Source organism: Triturus cristatus, chromosome 8, assembly GCF_964204655.1.
Source record: "Triturus cristatus chromosome 8, aTriCri1.1, whole genome shotgun sequence".
Classification (NCBI taxonomy): Eukaryota; Metazoa; Chordata; class Amphibia; order Caudata; family Salamandridae; genus Triturus; species Triturus cristatus.
The window spans coordinates 1,251,579,038-1,251,599,622 of NC_140591.1; positions in this window are offsets into that span (position 1 = coordinate 1,251,579,038).

A 20,585-nucleotide genomic window follows, 5' to 3' on the forward strand; every position below is an offset into this window, starting at 1 on the left:
TTTGAATGGGTCGCTGACACACTTGGTGCCCGGTCGCCCACCTCCGTCCCACTTCGAGGGCCTAGTGTGACTCTGGGTTCCCGTGGGTGCAAGTAGGGAGGTGGTTGGCAGGTCTGGCGCCCCTAGAGCACGACCCCCCAATGGGCGCACCCCAAAGTACCTGTTGGACAGGCCACACAGAGGGCTTGCTCCCTCCCCGCACGACAGGGCCCGAGCTCCGGCCCACCAGGCATACCCCCGTGACAAGCCCATGTACTCCGTCTCCCGACGGACCCTCTGCCCTCGGACCCCTACTCATCACAGGGTCCAGCCCACCGGCTTCCCCGGCCGGGTCAAGCCGCCATCTTGGGCCCTGCACCACGCGGCCGCGTGGCCTCACCTCGACCCTAACCCCGGGCCTGGCCGGCCCCGACATCCCGGCACCACCATCCACCCAGGAGGTGAGCGGACCACTTGGCAGGTCAATGGGAGGACGAAGTGTCAAGAGCTCTTCCCCCGCCAGGTGCCGATCGCCTCCAGCTCCCCCAGGCGCGGGCTCCACCCCCTGCTGGGTGTCTGGACACCTTCATCCCGGACCCCCCGACCTCCAAGTGCGAGGGTCCGGACATCAAAGGGCACCAGCCCTATAACTGAGGCAGCTCCGGAGCAGGAAGGCAGTTGTATCCTGGAGTCGAGAGACACCGAGTGAACTCAACCCTGACGGTCTACTGGCGCTGCCGTAGCCCGCTCTTGTGAACCATCGTCCTGCCTGCTGGCGCTGCCGCGGCCTTCTGCAACCGTCATCTTCCTGGGACCTGCTGGCGCTGCCGCGGCCCGTTGTAACGACCATCCTCACCGGGACCTGCTGGCGCTGCCGCGGACCGTACATCTTCCGGGGACCTGCTGGCGCTGCCGCGGCCCGTTGTATCAACCATCCTTACCGGGACCTGCTGGCGCTGCCGCGGACCGTACCACCTAACCACCAAGCTCGAGGATTGTGAGCTCATCCTCATCTCATCCGAACTACCTGATTGGTAAATAGACTGACCCGCTACCCCCTTCCATACCCTACGAGACTTTAATCGAGGGGACCCCTGCGTCCAGACCTCCTTGTACCATTCTACCGTAACATAACTAAGTACCTATAAAGAACACTGAACCTTATCCGTGTGTGATATCTGTCTGTGGGGGGGGAAGTTACTTGTCTGTACGATCGCTGGAGACGGCTCTCCCCGGAGACCTCTCCCCCTGACCCCGGCCGACCCTCCCGGTCCGTCTACCTTTTCTAACATTGGTGGCCAGCGGCGCGATCCGAATCAACGCGTAATCGTACAGAGAGTAGCTCACCCCACGACAAAAACACGATGTCGACCAAAGATAGCAGCTCCACCGAGAAATTCCAAATGGAGAAATTAGAAGAATACAACCACCGCGAACTGAGACAATTTTGCATAGAACTTGGCATTGCTACCACCGGCCTGAGTACCAAGGATGATCTAAAGCGCGCTCTGGAGTCATGGACAGAAACGGGGGTCACAGGACCCTCCGACCAAAGCAGCGTCACACCAGACCAAACCAGCATCACACCAGAGGGGAACGCCACGGCTCCCGAGGAGCGGGGAACGGGCCTCCCGCAAGAGGAGATCCGAGAAAGAGACAGAGTCAGATTACACGAGTTGGAGATGGCACGACTCAAGATGGATGGGGAACTCAAGTTAGCTGAACAGAAACTCAACCTCGAGCATATGCGGCTTCGAGAGGAACGAGAAGAAAAGCAGAGACAGAGAGAGCTGGAAGAGAAAAAAATAACGCTCGAGCACGAGCGCCGACTAGCGGAAATAGAACTGCGCAAACAGAATAAGGAACTGGGGGTGCCTGAGCGACCACACACCCCGGGGCCAAGTGAGAAAAAAGTTCACATCCCCAAGGATGTTGTCCGCGAATATGTCCGAGAAGACGACATACAACAGTGGTTTAAAGCCTATGAGATCGCAATGACCTCCCACCGAATCGACCGGAGTGATTGGGGAGCCGGACTTTGGGGGAGATTTATCAACGAGGGTCGCGATGCCCTGCTGCAGCTCCCCGATCACCAAATGTCGTCCTACGACCACATGAAGGCTGCCCTCCTCACCCGCTACGGCCTCACGCCCGAGATGTACCGCCAGAGGTTCAGAGATTGCACCAGGATCCCAGGTACAACTTGGGTAGAATACGTGAACTATTTCAGCCGGGCATTCGAAGGTTGGATCAAGGGAAGTCAGGTCACCACTTACGAACAACTCTTCAACCTTATGGTATGGGAGCACCTGTCAAACAACTGTTTCGTCGAGCTCAGGCAGCACCTACTCGACAGTAAGCTGACCGACCCCCGGCAGCTCGCCGCCGAAGCTGACCGGTGGGAAAGCACCCGAGTGGGCCGGAGAGGGCCCCACGACCAGAACAGAGGCAACCAAGGCCAGCACCGTCCTCGGGGAGGAGGAGGGGGCCAGGGGCGAGGGAGAGACGCCTTACCAGCAACACCCGTGGCCAGCACCCCGCCTCCGGCCGGCCGGAGCAACCCCCCGTTGCGGCCTGGGTACCGAGCCAACGTCACGTGCCACCGGTGCCAGCGACTAGGCCACTACGCCAATGACCCGAACTGCCCGCTAAATCAAACACCCAAGCCCCGCCAGGTAGCGGCCGCTGCCCTAGGGGAAGAGCAATCATCGGAGGGACCCGAAGAGTACGAGCCGGCCCAGCAAGGGTGGGAACCGGCCGCCATGGTCCTGGCATGCCTAGGGGGAAGAGACATGGTTCCGTGGGCTCCCCTACCCGCCAACACCAGAAAATACGGTCAGTGGGTGACCATTAATGGACAGAGAGCCGAGGCCTTGCGTGACACCCGCGCCAGCGTGACGGCCGTCCGCTGTCATCTGGTGAAGCCCGAGCAGATCCTGCCGAACATTCTTTGCCCCGTCCGCTCGGCAGATAACTCTGAGAGTATGTGTAAGATGGCCTGCGTCCCGTTTGAATGGGGAGGGGTCTCCGGCCTACTGAAGGTGACGGTCCGGGACGATGCCCCCGTGGACTGCCTCCTGGGGAATGACCTTGAGAGTTCCCCGTGGGCCACCGTCGAGAAAAGAGAGCACCTGGGGATGCTGGGCCTCCCGGACTGGGCCTGCATAACCACCCGATCCATGGCCGCCCGTGCCACCCCCCGATCAGAAGAAACCGAATGGCCAGCACCTCCGCCCCCGGTTGCCCCCGTCGAGGACAACGGCGAGTCCGACCTCCCGGACCCGACTATCGAAGCAGACGCGCAACACCAGGACCTTCCGGATCTGGCTCAGTGGCGTCAAGAGGGGGGGCCCACCCAAGAACAGTTCCGCCAGGAACAAAAGACCTGTCCCTCCCTCGAGGGACTCCGCCAACAAGCCGATACCCAAAACGCAGGGGACACCACCGGAACCCACTGGGTCTACTGGGACAACGACCTGCTCTACAGCGAGCAAAGAATCGCCGAGCTGGGGGCCGGTCGAGGTCTGGTGGTACCGCTCCGCTTCCGAGACTTTCTGCTCAACCTGGCCCACGATGTCCCCCTGGCGGGACACCTGGGCCAGGACAAAACATACAGTCGCCTGGTGACCCACTTTTTCTGGCCAAAAATGAGGAATGACGTCCTGAACCACTGCCGATCTTGCCCCACGTGCCAAGCCAGCGGGAAGAGTGGTCGGAAGCTGAAAGCCCCTCTGCAACCCTTCCCTGTGGTCACCACCCCATTCGAGAGGGTGGGGATAGACATTGTGGGGCCTCTGGACCCCCGCACGGCACAAGGACACAGGTTCATCTTGGTACTAGTGGACCATGCCACCCGCTACCCCGAGGCGGTGCCCCTACGGACAGTGACAGCTCCGGTGGTTGGCCGGGCCCTGATGGGGATCTTCTCCAGGGTAGGCTTCCCCCGAGAAGTCGTCAGCGACCGAGGTACGAATTTCATATCTAAATACATGAAGTCCCTCTGGCAACAATGCGGGGTCACCTACAGATTCACGACCCCCTATCACCCCCAAGGGAACGGACTAGACTAGTTTTGGGGAACCTATCCTGGGGTGTGGGAGTTGGGAGCGTTGGGGATTTGGGGATGGGGGGGTGGGACCAAGCATGTCGCAAGGGGAAATTGGATGCATGGTGCTAATGCTGTCGTGTCATGGCTGCCGCCGTAGGGATTAAGTGTCTCTCTTGGAATATTAGGGGGATGCATAGTATGTCTCGCCGCCATAAGATACATGCCTACCTTCGGCGACGAGGGGTGCAGATAGCTCTGCTCCAGGAAACTCACTTGAACAAGCAGGAGGGGCTGGCACTGCAGCGGAGGTGGCGGGGACAGGTGTTCTATACCACATATTCAGCCTATGCCAGAGGGGTGTTGATCTGGGTGCGGGCGGGGGTGCCGTTCCAATCCACTGGGCAGGTGGTTGACCCAGAAGGCAGATACGTGATAGTGACGGGGCGACTGGATGGTAGGGATATTGTGCTAGGAAGTGTCTATGCCCCCAATACAGACCAGGCTTCCTTCTTTGCGCGTCTCTCTGGGGCTTTGGCCCCCTTGCTGATTGGCTCGGTTCTCCTGGGGGGTGACTTTAATTGCATCACGGATGTTTGCATGGACCGTTCCCATCCCCCCCTTGTTGATTCCCCTGTGCGTAGGATGGCAGAGGTCCGGAAGGATTGGCAGAGACAGTGGGGACTGACTGATACCTGGAGAGCGCATCACCCGGGGGAGAGGGATTATTCTTATTTCTCTGCAATGCACGATCTCCATGTTCGCCTAGACTCGATCCTTAGCTCCCCTGATGTGCATGGGGCAATGGTGCACAGTGAGTACCTGGCCCGGACAACCTCGGATCATAATCCTTTGCTGACAGTCCTACACTGGTTGCGGGATCGGCCGGCTATTCCCACGTGGCGGCTTAGACCTGACACGCTGGAGGATCCGGTGTTTCGTGCCACCATTGGATCAGCTATAGAGGACTATTTTCGAATTAACGCCCGTACAGCGTCATCCCTGGTGGTAGAATGGGACGCCTTTAAGGCTGTGGTTCGGGGGCGATGCATTGGTGAGGTGGTGGGAGTACGCAGAGTGTTACTGCAGGATGTCCAGTCGGCAGAACGGCGGGTGCGCGATAGGGAAAGGTTGAGACCGGAGCGCCCGGAAGAACAGGCGGGGCTTCTTGAGGCTCGGGAAGAGCTAGCAGTCCAGATTGAGAAATTGCGTTGTTTTGACTATAAAGCTTACATGGACAGGGCGCATGCGGAACGTGATAAGGTAGGGGCATTGCTGGCCTGGCTGGCCAATCCGGCCCGCAGGGGGACCCCGATAGCAGAACTGAGGGGGCAGGGTACGGAGGTACTATACACCCAAAAAGGCATCAATGACCACTTCTTACAGTACTACGCAGAGCTATATCGGAGTGGGGCGGGCCCTGGTTGTCCAACAGATACAGAATTTTTGCCGGGTGCGGGGCTCCCAAAACTTGTGGCGGCAGATGCTGAGGCGCTGGGTCGGGATGTAGAAGCGGGTGAAGTACGTAGTGCCATAAAGCACATGGCTAGGAACAAGACCCCGGGCACCGATGGACTCCCCATCGAGTTCTATGCAGCGTATGCAGATGTGCTAGTACCCTGCTTGGTGGCACTGTATAATGGGGCGCGCCGAGAAGGGACCCTCCCTGCTACCACGCGAGAAGCCCTCATAGTTCCCCTTCTTAAGCCGGGTAAACCTGCTTGGGAACGGTCCTCATATAGGCCGCTGGCGATGCTCAACCTCGACTACAAGATTTTGAGTCGTATCCTGGCTAGTCGATTGATGCCCCATATGTTGCAACTGATCCATGAGGATCAGGCTGGGTTCATTCCCACCCGCAATACTGCAATGAATGTACGCAGACTGATGCGCATCTTGGGTTCTGACTCCTATGACAAGGAGGAGGCCTGCATATTTGCGGTCGACATTGAAAAAGCTTTCGATAGCCTGGAGTGGCCTTACCTCTTTGATGTCTTGAGGGCTTTTGGGATGGGGGAACGTTTTGTTCAATGGACGGCGCTTCTTTATAGTGCTTCCACTGCTAGGGTGCGGACGGGGGGCTTGATATCTAGTGCATGCGCGGTCGGTCGGGGAACGAGACAGGGGTGCCCGCTGTCCCCCTTATTATTTGCACTGGCAATGGAGCCCATGGCCGCTCATGCTAGGCTGGGGCGGTATTTTCCAGGGCTACTGGTCGAGGGACGAGAGCAGCACATAGCATTATATGCGGATGACCTACTGCTCTTCTTGCCGAATGCTGGGGAGGCCTTACAAGGGGCGCGGGGTTTGCTGGAGACGCTGGGGAGGGTGGCGGGACTCCGGGTGAATTGGACCAAGTCTTGCCTATTTCCCACGGGCCCAGAGGGGTTGCTACGCCAGGGGGATGTCCCATGGGAATCCCGGTGTTTGCCTTACTTGGGAACCAGGATCTATCATGATCCCGCTGATTTGTTAGAGGGTAACGTGGGGCGAGCGATAAGAGGGGCGAAAACCTGCTTTGAGTTTTGGGGCACTCTCCCATTGTCGGTGGCCGGCAGGGTCGCCTTAGTGAAAATGGTGATTTTGCCCAGATTTCTTTATTACTTTGGGACTCTTCCAATCTGGATTCCGGGAAAGCTATTTGCTCAGCTGACCTCGTTGATTACGGGGTTCATCTGGGGTGCGGGGAGACGGAGGGTAGCGCTGCTTACTCTACAGCGTCCTAGGAGTGAGGGAGGCCTTGCGTTGCCGGACCTGGAGTCCTATTACCATGCTGCGCAGCTCCAGTGGTTCATGAAGTGGGTGGCGGGGCACATCAGGCGTCCGGAAGAACAGGGAGGGGCGGATCCGAGCTGGTCCCAATTATCGTGCGTGCTGCTCCGGGTGCCGATGAGGAATGCCTCACTTCCTCCGGACTTGAGGGTGGTTCGACAATGCTGGGCGCGGTTGGCTAGGAGGGCGCGTGTGATTATTCCCTATGCACCCGAGATCCCGTTGCGAGTGTGTGAGGCGCTACCCCACGGGGGAGACTGGAACCGGTTATTGGCCTGGGAGGAGGCGGGAGTTATGACATTGGGAGACTTGTATGAGGATGGTAACCTGCTACCTTTTGACGACCTTAGGGAGCGGCATGATCTCCCGCGGGGGGACTTCCTATTCCATGCAGCCTTGACTGCGGCCGTCAGAAAGCACTGGCGGAAGGGGATGATGGAGCCGGACACATCTCTTGCCTGTCAGTATGTAGTGATGGGAGCGGGTGTCTATAAGGCGGTGACTTGCCTTTATAGGCGGATTACTGGTGATATGCGGCGACCCCTGGCTGCCCTGCGCGTCAAGTGGGAGGCGGATCTGGGAGCGCCTCTTACGGACAAAAACTGGGAGGAAATCATGGAGCGTCCTTGGAAGTGTACACGAAATGCACGCTTCCAGCTTATACAGTTTTATATCTTTCATAGGGCATACCTTACCCCTCACAAGATAGCTGAGTACTTTGGTGGGCCAGATGCTTGCCCCCGATGTGGTTATAGTGGAGCGACTTTTCTACACATGCTCTGGGACTGTCCGCAGGTGACAGGGTTTTGGGAGGAAGTGGCGACGCTACTCCTGACGGTGACAGAGAGGGACTTGGAGGTAGGCCCGGGGGTCTGCTTGCTACATGGCTTTCCGCACACAGCAAAGACTAAGATCACCAGTAGGTTTATTGATCTAGGGCTGGTCCTGGCCAAGCGGGAGATTACTTCTCATTGGAAGGCGCGGCAGGGCCCTAATTTCTTACGGTGGGCTAGGGAAATGGAGAAATGGGCGGGAAGTGAGGGGACTTATAGATTGTGCTTGGCTCGACGCAGTGACAATGAAAGATCGCACGAAGGGGCCCGGGCATGGATGGCTCTCCTGGACTTGTTCAAAGGTTCGGTTATGGGGGATGGGGGTGATCCGGTGGGGGATGACGGGACCCCGGTTCCTTGAGTGCACTATACAGGGCTTCCCCCCTCTGCTCTTGCGGTACTGTCTGTTGGGATTGCTGGGAGGCGGACTCGACGGGTGGTGGCTGAGGTTTTGATGTACATGTACTTCTGATAGGTACGGGCGACAGGCTTGGGTGGGTGGGTAGGGAGGAGGGGCTCGTTGGGGGGGATGTTGGGAGATGGGGTGGGGGTGTTTTAGCTGTCTCGCACACTCATGGTGGATTACTCCTGTGGATGCACTACCTAGTAGCACGGACATTATTGGGGTGAATGCTGTACAGAGGTAGCTTATGTGCCGGGGTGATTATTGCAAGATGTCCTGATTTGGCTGGGGGGAGGACTATGGGGGACGGGGATTGACTGCATTGTGTTCTGTGACCTAATAAAGTTTGTTTAAAAAAAAAAAAAAGGAACGGACTAGTGGAGCGTTTTAACCGCACTCTCAAGGGGATGATTGGGGGATTGGAAGAGCCTCTCCGTCGCCAGTGGGATGTGCTGCTCCCGTGCCTCCTCTTCGCCTACCGAGAAGTCCCCCAGAAGTCCCTCGGCTTTAGCCCTTTCGAACTCTTGTACGGGCACCCTGTGCGAGGGCCCCTCAGCCTAGTCAAGGAAGGTTGGGAGATGGCCCCCTTAACGACCCCTCCCGACGTCTTCAAATACATCCTGGCCCTACGAAACCAGACCCGGCGCTTCAGGGAGATGGCCAAGGCGAACCTCGAGGCCAGTCAGGAGGACATGAAGAGGTGGTATGATCACAATGCCTCCTCCGTTGAATTCGAGCCTGGGCAGCAAGTATGGGTGATGTCCCCCACCGAACCATGTGCCCTGCAAGACAAGTGGACGGGGCCCTTCAAAGTGGTCGAGCGTAAAAGCCCCGTCACTTACCTCATCGACATGGGGTCCACCCGGAACCCCCTGCGGGTCCTCCACACCAACCGGCTCAAACCACACTTTGTGCGCTCCGAACTAAGCCTCCTGATGGCGACAGACAGTGGTACAGAAGAAGACTCCGAGCCCCTCCCGGATCTCTTAAAGACTCAGGAGAAGGACGGCTCCGTGGATGGGGTCCGGCTCTCTGACGCCCTCCCTTCGGAGCAACGCCAGGACTGCCGGGACCTCCTGCTGCAGTTCGCTGCCCTGTTCTCCCTCACCCCCGGGGTCACCCCTTGGTGTTTGCACGACGTAGACACCGGGGACAGTCCCCCTGTCCGGCACCGGGCCTACCGTGTACCAGATCGGGTACGGGCCTGCATACAGGAGGAAGTGGCCAAGATGCTCACGATCGGGGTCATCGAGCCCTCGGACAGTCCCTGGGCCAGTCCGGTTGTATTAGTTCCCAAGGCCGCTGCCCCCGGCACCGCCCCTGAACTGAGATTCTGCGTCGACTACCGGGGCTTGAACGCTGTCACCCGGACCGACGCTCATCCCATCCCCCGAGCAGACGAGCTGATCGACCGGCTGGGGGCCGCCCGCTACCTTAGTATCTTCGACCTAACGGCGGGCTACTGGCAGATCGGCCTCACACCCAGGGCTCAGGAACGGTCAGCCTTCTCCACCCCCGATGGCCACTATCAATTTAAGGTCATGCCCTTTGGCATGAAGAATGCCCCCGCCACATTCCAACGTCTTGTGAACCAGGTCTTGGCAGGGCTCGAAGAATTCAGCGCTGCCTACCTGGACGATATCGCTGTATACAGCCGCCACTGGTCCGACCACCTCCGTCACCTCCAAGAGGTCCTCCAAGCCCTCCAGCGGGCCGGCCTCACCATTAAGGCCGGCAAGTGCCAAATTGGCCAAGGGTCTGTGACCTACCTTGGGCACCAAGTGGGAAGCGGGCTGGTGGCCCCACTACAACTTAAGATTGCTGCCATCCAGTCCTGGCAGCCCCCCGTCACCCAGACCGAGGTCCGAGCCTTCTTGGGGCTCACCGGCTACTACCGGCGGTTCGTGAAGGACTACGGCAGCATCGTGGGGCCCCTCACGGGACTCACATCCAAGAATCAACCGAAGCGGGTCCACTGGACTCCTGATTGTCAAGCGGCCTTCGAGGAGCTGAAGGCCGCCCTGTGCACCGCCCCGGTGCTCCAGGCCCCCGATTACAGTCGGGAATTTGTGGTGCAGACCGACGCCTCCGACCACGGCATCGGGGCCGTCCTCTCTCAGCTGAACCCCGAAGGTCATGACCAGCCGGTGGCCTTCATCAGTCGACGTCTCCTGGCCCGAGAATAGCGTTGGAGCACAATCGAGAGGGAGGCATTTGCAGTAGTGTGGGCCCTCAAAAAGCTCCGACCCTATCTCTTCGGTACCCACTTCCGGGTACAAACCGACCATCGACCCCTGCAATGGCTGATGCAGATGCGGGGGGAGAACCCAAAACTCTTGCGCTGGTCCATTTCCCTGCAGGGAATGGACTTCACTGTGGAGCACCGGCCAGGCCAAGACCACGCCAACGCGGATGGCCTGTCCCGCTTTTTCCGCCTCGACGAAGAGAGTCCCCAAGGAGATGGGTGACTCTCCCCGCCTTCAGCTGGGGGGGACGCATGTTGGACAGGCCACACAGAGGGCTTGCTCCCTCCCCGCACGACAGGGCCCGAGCTCCGGCCCACCAGGCATACCCCCGTGACAAGCCCATGTACTCCGTCTCCCGACGGACCCTCTGCCCTCGGACCCCTACTCATCACAGGGTCCAGCCCACCGGCTTCCCCGGCCGGGTCAAGCCGCCATCTTGGGCCCTGCACCACGCGGCCGCGTGGCCTCACCTCGACCCTAACCCCGGGCCTGGCCGGCCCCGACATCCCGGCACCACCATCCACCCAGGAGGTGAGCGGACCACTTGGCAGGTCAATGGGAGGACGAAGTGTCAAGAGCTCTTCCCCCGCCAGGTGCCGATCGCCTCCAGCTCCCCCAGGCGCGGGCTCCACCCCCTGCTGGGTGTCTGGACACCTTCATCCCGGACCCCCCGACCTCCAAGTGCGAGGGTCCGGACATCAAAGGGCACCAGCCCTATAACTGAGGCAGCTCCGGAGCAGGAAGGCAGTTGTATCCTGGAGTCGAGAGACACCGAGTGAACTCAACCCTGACGGTCTACTGGCGCTGCCGTAGCCCGCTCTTGTGAACCATCGTCCTGCCTGCTGGCGCTGCCGCGGCCTTCTGCAACCGTCATCTTCCTGGGACCTGCTGGCGCTGCCGCGGCCCGTTGTAACGACCATCCTCACCGGGACCTGCTGGCGCTGCCGCAGACCGTACATCTTCCGGGGACCTGCTGGCGCTGCCGCGGCCCGTTGTATCAACCATCCTTACCGGGACCTGCTGGCGCTGCCGCGGACCGTACCACCTAACCACCAAGCTCGAGGATTGTGAGCTCATCCTCATCTCATCCGAACTACCTGATTGGTAAATAGACTGACCCGCTACCCCCTTCCCTACCCTACGAGACTTTAATCGAGGGGACCCCTGCGTCCAGACCTCCTTGTACCATTCTACCGTAACATAACTAAGTACCTATAAAGAACACTGAACCTTATCCGTGTGTGATATCTGTCTGTGGGGGGGGAAGTTACTTGTCTGTACGATCGCTGGAGACGGCTCTCCCCGGAGACCTCTCCCCCTGACCCCGGCCGACCCTCCCGGTCCGTCTACCTTTTCTAACAGTACCCCTTTCCTCATCAAGGCAGGGGTAGTTACTGTATTTTCTCTGTTTGATGGGTTGTGTTGGATAGTGAGGGGAGGGGACGGGTGGGTGATGTGTACCCGGCCAGTTGGGGTTGCCGGAGTGGGTGGTCGAATGTTCCGCTCTGCATCTGGGCTCGCTGTTTTCTCAGCACAAGATGCGGAGGGGCGGGTGGGGGCGGGAGTTCAATGGGGTTTTGTTATGGAGTTTGTTACTGAGTGCTACGCGCAATTGCCAGCTGCGATATCATGCCACTTATGCCTTTACACGTGGGAATGGGGGATTTAACTGATAAGCGCCCTGCGCAGAACTTTCAGTTACTATCATGGAATGTGCGAGGGCTAAACGACCCGAGGAAGAAGAGACAAATCCTCGGCTACCTGACTCGGCAGGGAGTGTCAATCGCCATGCTCCAAGAAACGCACCTGCAGCCTGGGATGACCCCCCCGTTTGCGTCGCGCTGGGCAACGGACAGGGTGTTCTCGTCATACTCAAGTTACGCAAGGGGAGTGACCATTCTAGTGAGACGGGGATGGGGTTTACTCTGGCGGGCACTGAGGTAGATTCTGGGGGGCGGTACTGCATGGCTTGGGGGACACTGTACTCACATACAATTCTGTTTGCTTGTTACTATGGCCCCAACACGGATGACCCTTCTGCGCTCCTCTCGATGTGGGGTAAGATCCAATCCCTAGGTATTTCCCACATTATACTGGGGGGTGATTTCAACACTGCACTTCGGCCTGGGATGGACAGGTCACACCCGCAGGCATCACACTACACGCACACACAGCGCGCGTTGTTGAATATAGTGGACGACCATCGCTTAATTGATGCATGGAGGCACTTTCACCCCACGTTCCGACAGGGCACCCACCATTCCGCGGTACATTCCACCTGGGCGCGTATTGACTACGTGTTCCTCTCATCTGGCCTCTCCCCTTGGCTGGGTGGGGCGCTTCACCTGGCTCGCACCTTTTCTGACCACTCTCCGGTCCTTCTGTCCCTGCGCATTCCCCTCGCGATCTCCCCTTATCTGAGCTGGCGACTGAATCCTGCACACCTCACAGACCCGGTGTTTCATGCGGAACTTGAGCAAGACATAAAGGATTTCTTTGAGCGTAACATAAATTCCGTCTCCAGCCTTACTACAGTCTGGGAGGCGTTCAAAGTTACCGTGAGAGGATGGTGCATAGCTAAGGGAGGTGGGGTCCTTAAGTTTCTACGCGGAGATTTACGCAGGCTCGAGGCTGAACTCCGTAAGCTGGAGAGTGACATGGAGCGTACTGGGCGAGACCCTAGCACAGCGGCACAGCTGCGAGAGAAACTAAATGAATACTCGGAAGCCGCTGCCGTGGAGAGTAAGTTTCTGGGAAGACCCTTTGTCTCCCGAATATATGGTGAGGGCGATAGACCTGGCAGGGCGTTGGCCACCGCGACCCGCTCCCCCAGGTACAGTAACTACGTTGCTACCCTGATGGATGAACGTGGCACCCCGCAGCGGGAGCTTTCGGACCAACTCAAGGTCCTCACGGAGCACTACACTAGGCTATACACCTCCCAACGGACTGCACCGATTGCGTTACATGAATACCTTGATGACACCGCGCTGGCATGGCTGGGCCCCACACAGCAGCAGTTCCTCCACCACCCACTGGAACTAGATGAGATTTCGGATGCCATTATGTCCATGAAGTCGGGGAAGGCGCCAGGGTCGGACGGGCTGCCGATCGACTTCTACAAAGCCTTCAAGCAGGTGTTGGCCCCCATTCTGCAGCAGGTGTACTACTCCTCCTTAGAGGAGGGATCCCTGCCGGCCACGATGCGGGAGGCCCTTATAACGTCTTTGTTAAAACCTGGAAAGGCGCCGGAATATTGCGACTCCTACAGGCCCCTCTCACTGTTAAATGCAGACGTTAAAATATTAGCGAAGGTCCTGGCTACGCGCCTTAATCTCCTGATGGAGCGCCTTGTGCTTCCGGACCAGGCCGGGTTTGTCCCCAACCGGGCAACTTCTCATAACTTGCGCACACTCCAGGCGGTGATTCAAGATATTGACCCGAAGAGCGAGGCTGCCGCGGTCTTTCTCGACGCCACTAAGGCGTTCGATTCCCTCGAGTGGGATTATCTACTGGCCTTGCTGGAACGGATGGGCATGCCCTTCAATTTCTTGGACTGGATCCGACTGTTATACTACCGGCCGAGAGCAATGGTGCTGCTTAATGGTGCCCGCTCCCCCCCCTTCGAGATCCACAGGGGGACCCGACAAGGATGTCCCCTCTCCCCGGTGCTGTTCGCACTAGCTATTGAGCCCCTTGCGGCCAAGCTTCGGCAGCATCATAATCACCGATCTCTCATACACCCTGAGCGCCAACTGCTCATTGCACTATATGCGGATGATATGACTCTGTATGTGCATAAGCCGCGTGAAAACTTGAACCCTCTGCTGCGGGAGGTCACTAAATTCGGCGCCCTCTCGGGGATTCAGATAAATTGGACAGAATCTGCCTTGTTCCCCTTGACTGACAGCACTACACAGTTCCCCCTGGATTATCCCCTGGTTTGGGAGCAAGAGGAGATCAAATACCTGGGCATCCAAGTGACAAGAAATCGGGAGGCCCTGATTAGAGCCAACTACGGGACAGTGGTGGATCAACTCACAGACAAAATTACCCGGTGGATCTGCCTCCCATTGTCAATGGCAGGTCGGATCTCACTGATTAAAATGGTGGTTCTCCCCAAGCTGCTGTATCTCTTTACGAACATTCCATATAGTCCGGGCGCATATTTCTTCCGCGCCCTCAATTCCCAGCTCTCTCGTCTTATCTGGGGAGGCAAGCAAGCCAGACTCGGGCTGCGAACCCTTATGCTACCCTATCACCAAGGGGGGTTTGACGTCCCCAATTTCCAACGATACTACGATTGTGCACAGGGTCACTTCGCCGCCTATTGGCTGCGCCCTCCCCCCTTTATGGCGCACTTGGCGGTCGAAGATGGGTATATGAGGCCGGAACAACCTTCCGGATATTTATACACACCAGCCCGAATAGACCATAGAGATCCCACCACGGTCGACTGCTCTGTCAGTGCCTGGAAACGTCTGGCGGACCGCATGGAAGTAAAATTCCTATACTCCCCTCGTATGGCCTTAGCCCACGATCCGAGGGTGAGTGTGGCCCGAGAGGAAATTGGCCGTAGACTGCTGGCAAGGCTTGCGGTTCACACCTGGGGGGATATGTACCACCAGGGGAGTTTCCGCACAGCTACACATTTCTTCAAGGATACCACTCCTTCCGTAATGGATACCTTTCTCTACATTCGGCTTCGGCAAAATATCAGGGCGATTACCCCCGATTTTCCGAGCGAGCCTGACACCGTGGCGCCCCTCCATGCACTGCTGCAGAAGGGAACACCGACACATGTGGTCTCTATGTTATATGCTCACGCACAGGCCGCCCCCTCCCCCCCTCCTCTCCGAGCACGTAGTGACTGGGATAGCGATCTGGGGGAACCACTGTCGGACGCTCAGTGGGAGGAGAGCTGCTCCCATACCAGCGCGGTGACGGGAAATGCCCGCCTTCGCCTGGTGCATTTTAAATTCCTGCATCGCCTCTACTTTACACCCGCTAAACTACACCGTTTCGGCCTCCGGGACAACGATTGCTGCCTCCGCTGCAAGAGGCCAGGCGCGGACTTCATGCACTTGGCGTGGTCCTGTCGGGCCGTTGCTGCCTACTGGGAGGAAGTGTTTGCAGCTCTTGCCGAAATGATTGGGGTGAGCATTGCCCCCTGTCCTAAGATTGCCCTGCTGGGCCAATCCAACCCCGATATCAAGGCGCACCGGAAATTCTTCGCGATGGGCCTACTGTTGGCAAAACGCCATGTCGCATGCAGGTGGGGGCGAGGGCGAGCGCCTAAATTCAAGACGTGGCTGGATACTATGACAACTTGGCAGGAACAACTGCACAACTATTCGGACCTTCTGCCTCACAAATCGCGACCCAAGGACCTGTGGGGTCCCCTCACTGCGTATCTCCTGAAAATGCGGCTCCCTGACGAGCCCACTGCAGGTACGAGCGGGGCTGTTGCAGGGGAAAGCCGGTTCACCTCGCCGGCTCCAGCGCCCAAGTCACTGCCAGCTGACACTGCTTTGGCCCCCCCTCCCGCGCTCCCTTAGTTCCCCATACAAGCGACGCCAGCGCTCTCGCTGCCCTCGGCTGGGCTACGCACGTCCCGTGGAATCACCTAACACCCATGGGATATGCGGGTGGTGGGTGCCGCGAGCTGATTGTCCCCCCCTCCCCCCCCCCTCCCTCCCCCCCACTACGACTTGGCATGCGCGAAGCTGCCGGCGGCAGCGTCATGTCCTGATTCTTTACTAGGGCCTTGCTATGCCCGCCCAGATCATTGGACTGTGCCCCGTGGCGCGTGACGTCGACACCTTGGGTGGGTCCCACATGCCATAGAGTGATGTGCAGCCCGCACAACCAGGCACCACATTGCCACGGCTGCCTCATGCTAGGTACGCTGGATCCTCGCTGGAAGGGCGCTGTTTATGTAGCACTTGTTTTTGTTCCGTTATTGAAGTTGAATGAAACCTCAGGCTCCTCATGCTGGATCACTTCATGCAGCTCTGATTATTCCCTACTACATGCCTACACAGTACTAGTTCCTATGCTTCGCGGCCGGCCCGTTTGGGTTGTAGGCGACATGCTGTGTAAACTAATGATTGCTTTTCAACATATGTTCATTGATGCCCCAACGCATGTGGTTGCAGCCGGCCTGATCATTCAGGTTGTAGGCATACAGCTGTGTACTATTTTTTTATGCTCAATAAAGGTTTTTTCACAAAAAAAAAAAAAAAAAAAAAAAATTTCAAAACCTTTGGCCAGCTCTGGTTCGCTCCTGTCCTGAAAGTCTCAGGATGATTCGTGCAGTGGGGGCTGAGAAAAAAGGGGGTCCCAAAACCTGTTTTCCCCATGCAATTTCCCATAGGACCTTTAGCTGCAGCTACAGCCCAAACTGCTGAATGGAATTACACCAAATTTGGCAAAGAGGTAGTCCTCAGTTCAGACTCGTGCCTTTTGCTTAAATGGTGTAAATCCGCTCAGTAGTTCCTGAGAAAATTACATTTAAAAGTACATATATATCTATGGCCTCGGAGGATCCGTTTACCATATGCGCACCCAGCGCGCACCCTGCCGTGCACGAGCTGCTTTCTAATTGGCTGTCAACACTCCAAATCAGGAAGTGTTGGCAGCCATATTGTGCCTCGGTAGAACCGAGGCTCAAGAAACCCCCAAAAAACCTCACAAAACGCGAAAAGGGGGCAGGGTAGAAACACCCTGACCACCTAGGCCTGCTCAGGGGGTCCCACAAGGACCCCCAAGGCCCAAAAATTATTATTATTTTTTTTTTTAAATGGGAGGATGCGCGCTGGATGCGCGCATCCTGCCGATAAAAAAAAACAAATTAAGCGCGGGCTCCCACGCTTGTTAGATATTTAGCCCCCGGGGGGCCATATCCCGGTGGCAATGGTCATTTATGTAAAGGGAGGCCCAGAGGGGCCCCCCAGCCCCGGGGACCGCCACCCATGTGGCTTTTTTAAATTATGTACTGGGGGCTCTCAGGACCCCCCAGCCCCGGGACCGCCACCCCCTGGGGCTTATTCAAATTTGGTGGGGGGGCTCTCAGGCCACACCAGCCCCGGGGACCGCCACCCCCCGGGGCAACTTAAAATTGGGTGTGGGGGGCTCTGAGGCCCCCCCAACCCCCGGGACCACCAAATGTGGGAGGGGGGCCGCGTGGCCCACCTCCTGGAGCCTTGAACATGCCCTGGGAACCACCACCCCCCAGGGCGGGCTCCTGCAGTGTCCTGGGGTGCCCACCCCCGGGACACTGCCGTTTGCAATGACAGGGTGGGAGCCTCGTGGCTCCCACACTGTCATTGAAAACTGCTTTGCTATTTGGAACAGAGAGCAGGAAACCTGCTCTCTCTTCCAAATAGCAAAACAGATTGCTTTTCCACATGGGGAGCAGCATGTTAGCTGCTCCCTATGTGGAAAAGCAATGCCGGCTCCCGCAGGATGCGGGGAGCCGGCTGGGGCTGGGGGGGATTGGGGACCCCCCATGGTCCCCAACGGAGTGGGACGGCCCTGGGGGATGGGGTACGGGGGCCATAAGTGGTCCGGGAGGGGGGCAAGGCAGCCCCCCTCCATACAAAAATAAAAAGGCCCATGCCTCGAGGGATGGGGTCCCCGGGGAAGATTATGGCCTCGGGAGGGGGGCCACGCGGCCCCCTACCCGATTTTTTAGTTTTAAAAAATATTAAGGGGCAGGCCCTGGGGGATGGGATCCCCAGGGCCAAAAAATTAGAAAAAGAAGGGGGCTACACATTTGAGATGTCATGAGTGATGTCATGAGTAATGTCACTGACTATGTCATGAGTGATGTAATATATGAAGTCATCAGCAGTGCATTGCGGGCGCGCAAGTTATAGTTAGCTGAACTAACTATAATGGCGGAATTTCAATGGTTTTGTACGAGAAAAATGTCCAACTAACTATAACGCACCTGAAACCGATGTTTTTTTCAGTGAATATATATATAGATATACATATATTTAAATATATATGTATATATATAAATTCACTGAAAAACCATAGGTTTCAGGGGCGTTATAGTTAGCTGGACTTTTCACTCGTACAAAACCATTGAAATTCCCCCGTTATAGTTAGTTCAGCTAACTATAACTCGCGCGCCCGCAATGCACTGCTGATGATGTCACATATTACATCACTCATGACATGGTCAGTGACATCACTCATGACATCACTGATGACATCTTAAAAGACATCACTGATGACATCACTGATGACATCATCCAGTGAATGTGTGTTTTTCTGAAAATTACATATTTTTTATATACGTATATCTCAGGGTCGATGGAAGAATAAATGGGTATATAAGTGTCTAAATGGATGATTTGTTTTTGAAAAATTGATTGTATAACTGACTGATTAAGTGTATCTTAGTGAATACATGGCTTAGTGAGTAATGTTTAAATATGTAAATATCGGTATCAGTCTCTCACTTTGTGTATAAGTGGCTGCATGGTTTGGTGAGTAGCTACATGAGTGTCTATATAGGTTATTAGTTGTTTTTTTGAGTATCAGTATGAGTGTCTGAGTGTCTGTATGGTTCGGTGGGGGGTATTACGTAGTGCATAGGTGCATGAATGAGTGACTCACTGTTTGTATGTGTTGAAGACAGCATGTGTGCAGGACTGTATGGGTGGATGAGTGTGTGCATGGGTGTGTTAGTGAGTGAATGACTGTCTCAATAGTGTCTTTATGAGTGACTACATATGTTTTAAACTAGTATATGTGACTATTGGTGTATATAAGTGAGTATATGTGAGAGTGAGAGATTGAAAGAGTTCCTGTATGAATAAGTATGTGTTTCTATAAGTGATTATTTAAAAGACTAAGTATGTGTAAGTTTCTGTAGAAGTAAGTGTGGTGGTGTGTGTATAACTGTATATGCAAGTAAATGGATGTTTGATTCTTTATTAGCATGAGTGACTATGTGAGTGAGTAACTCTATGGATGAGTAGCGTTGTGTAACAGGATGTATAGTTGTATGAGTACATATGATGAGTGAGTACATGTATGAGTGACTGTATACGACTGTTGGTGAATGAGTGGATGTGTATGTGGATCTTAGAATTACTGAATAGGTTGTTGTAACTGATATTGGTATGTCCATTGTTTTGAAAATTTTGGTTTCTATTTTTGAATGTGTGTATCAAAGGTTATATTAGGGGGAGAGGAGGACTGCCACTCTATCACAAGGATGATGTCATCAGTGATATCATTTGAGATGTCATCAGTGATGTCATGAGTGATGTCACTGACCATGTCATGAGTGATGTAATATGTGACATCATCAGCAGTGCATTGCGGGCGCATGAGTTATAGTTAGCTGAACTAACTATAACGGGGGAATTTCAATAGTTTTGTACGAGTGAAAAGTCCAGCTAACTATAATGCCCCTGAAACATATGGTTTTTTCAGTGAATTTCTAAGGTTTTTTAAATGCTAATTCCTAACTATAACGTGCCTGAAACCTATGGTTTTTTCAGTGAATTTCAAAGGTTTTTGAATGCTAATTTCTAACTATGCCTACAGAGATAGGACATGTTAAGAAAGAAGAAAAAACGCACAGAAAGAAATAAAAGAAATGCAGAAAGAAGCAACAGAAGTCCTCAAAGACGAAGAAAAGTGCAGGAAGAAGGATAACGTGCAGAAAGAACAAACAGAAGAGCAGAAAGATGCCTTGTTGCAAAATCATCCAGTTCCCTCAACTTTTTCAGACGGATACTGGTGGTAACTGAGTCTGACTAACCAGTCCTAGAGCCAGTGCTATGTTAAAAGACACTCAGAATACAGTGAAAACACCTACATACACTAGGGAACACTATGCGTTGGGGTCCCCCTGTGATCAGCATTACTTCCTCTGTAAGCCCCTAGTATATAATAGGGCAGAGGATTAAAACTACCTCTTAAAACGCGCCACAGGGTGTGTTTGCACACGTCGCCTCAGGCCCCGTCCCCTCACTTACCCACTGTGTAAACACGCCCTGTGGCCGTTTTAAGTTCGGAGATTAAGTCCTCTTGAATCCTAAGGGTCCCTAGGGTCCAACTAGACCACTAGTTACCTCCAGTAAGCGCCACAGAGCTGCGTTGCAGAGAGATGTAAAAAGGGGCACGGCCTAGACCACCTCTGTGCAACGCAGCGCAGTGGCACTTACTGGTAGCACCTGGTGGGCTAGTTGGGCCCCAGGGTCCCTCAGGATTGAAGGGTAATTATTTCCCCAACTTAAAACGCGCCACAGGGCTTGTTTGCACACGTTAACTCAGGCCCC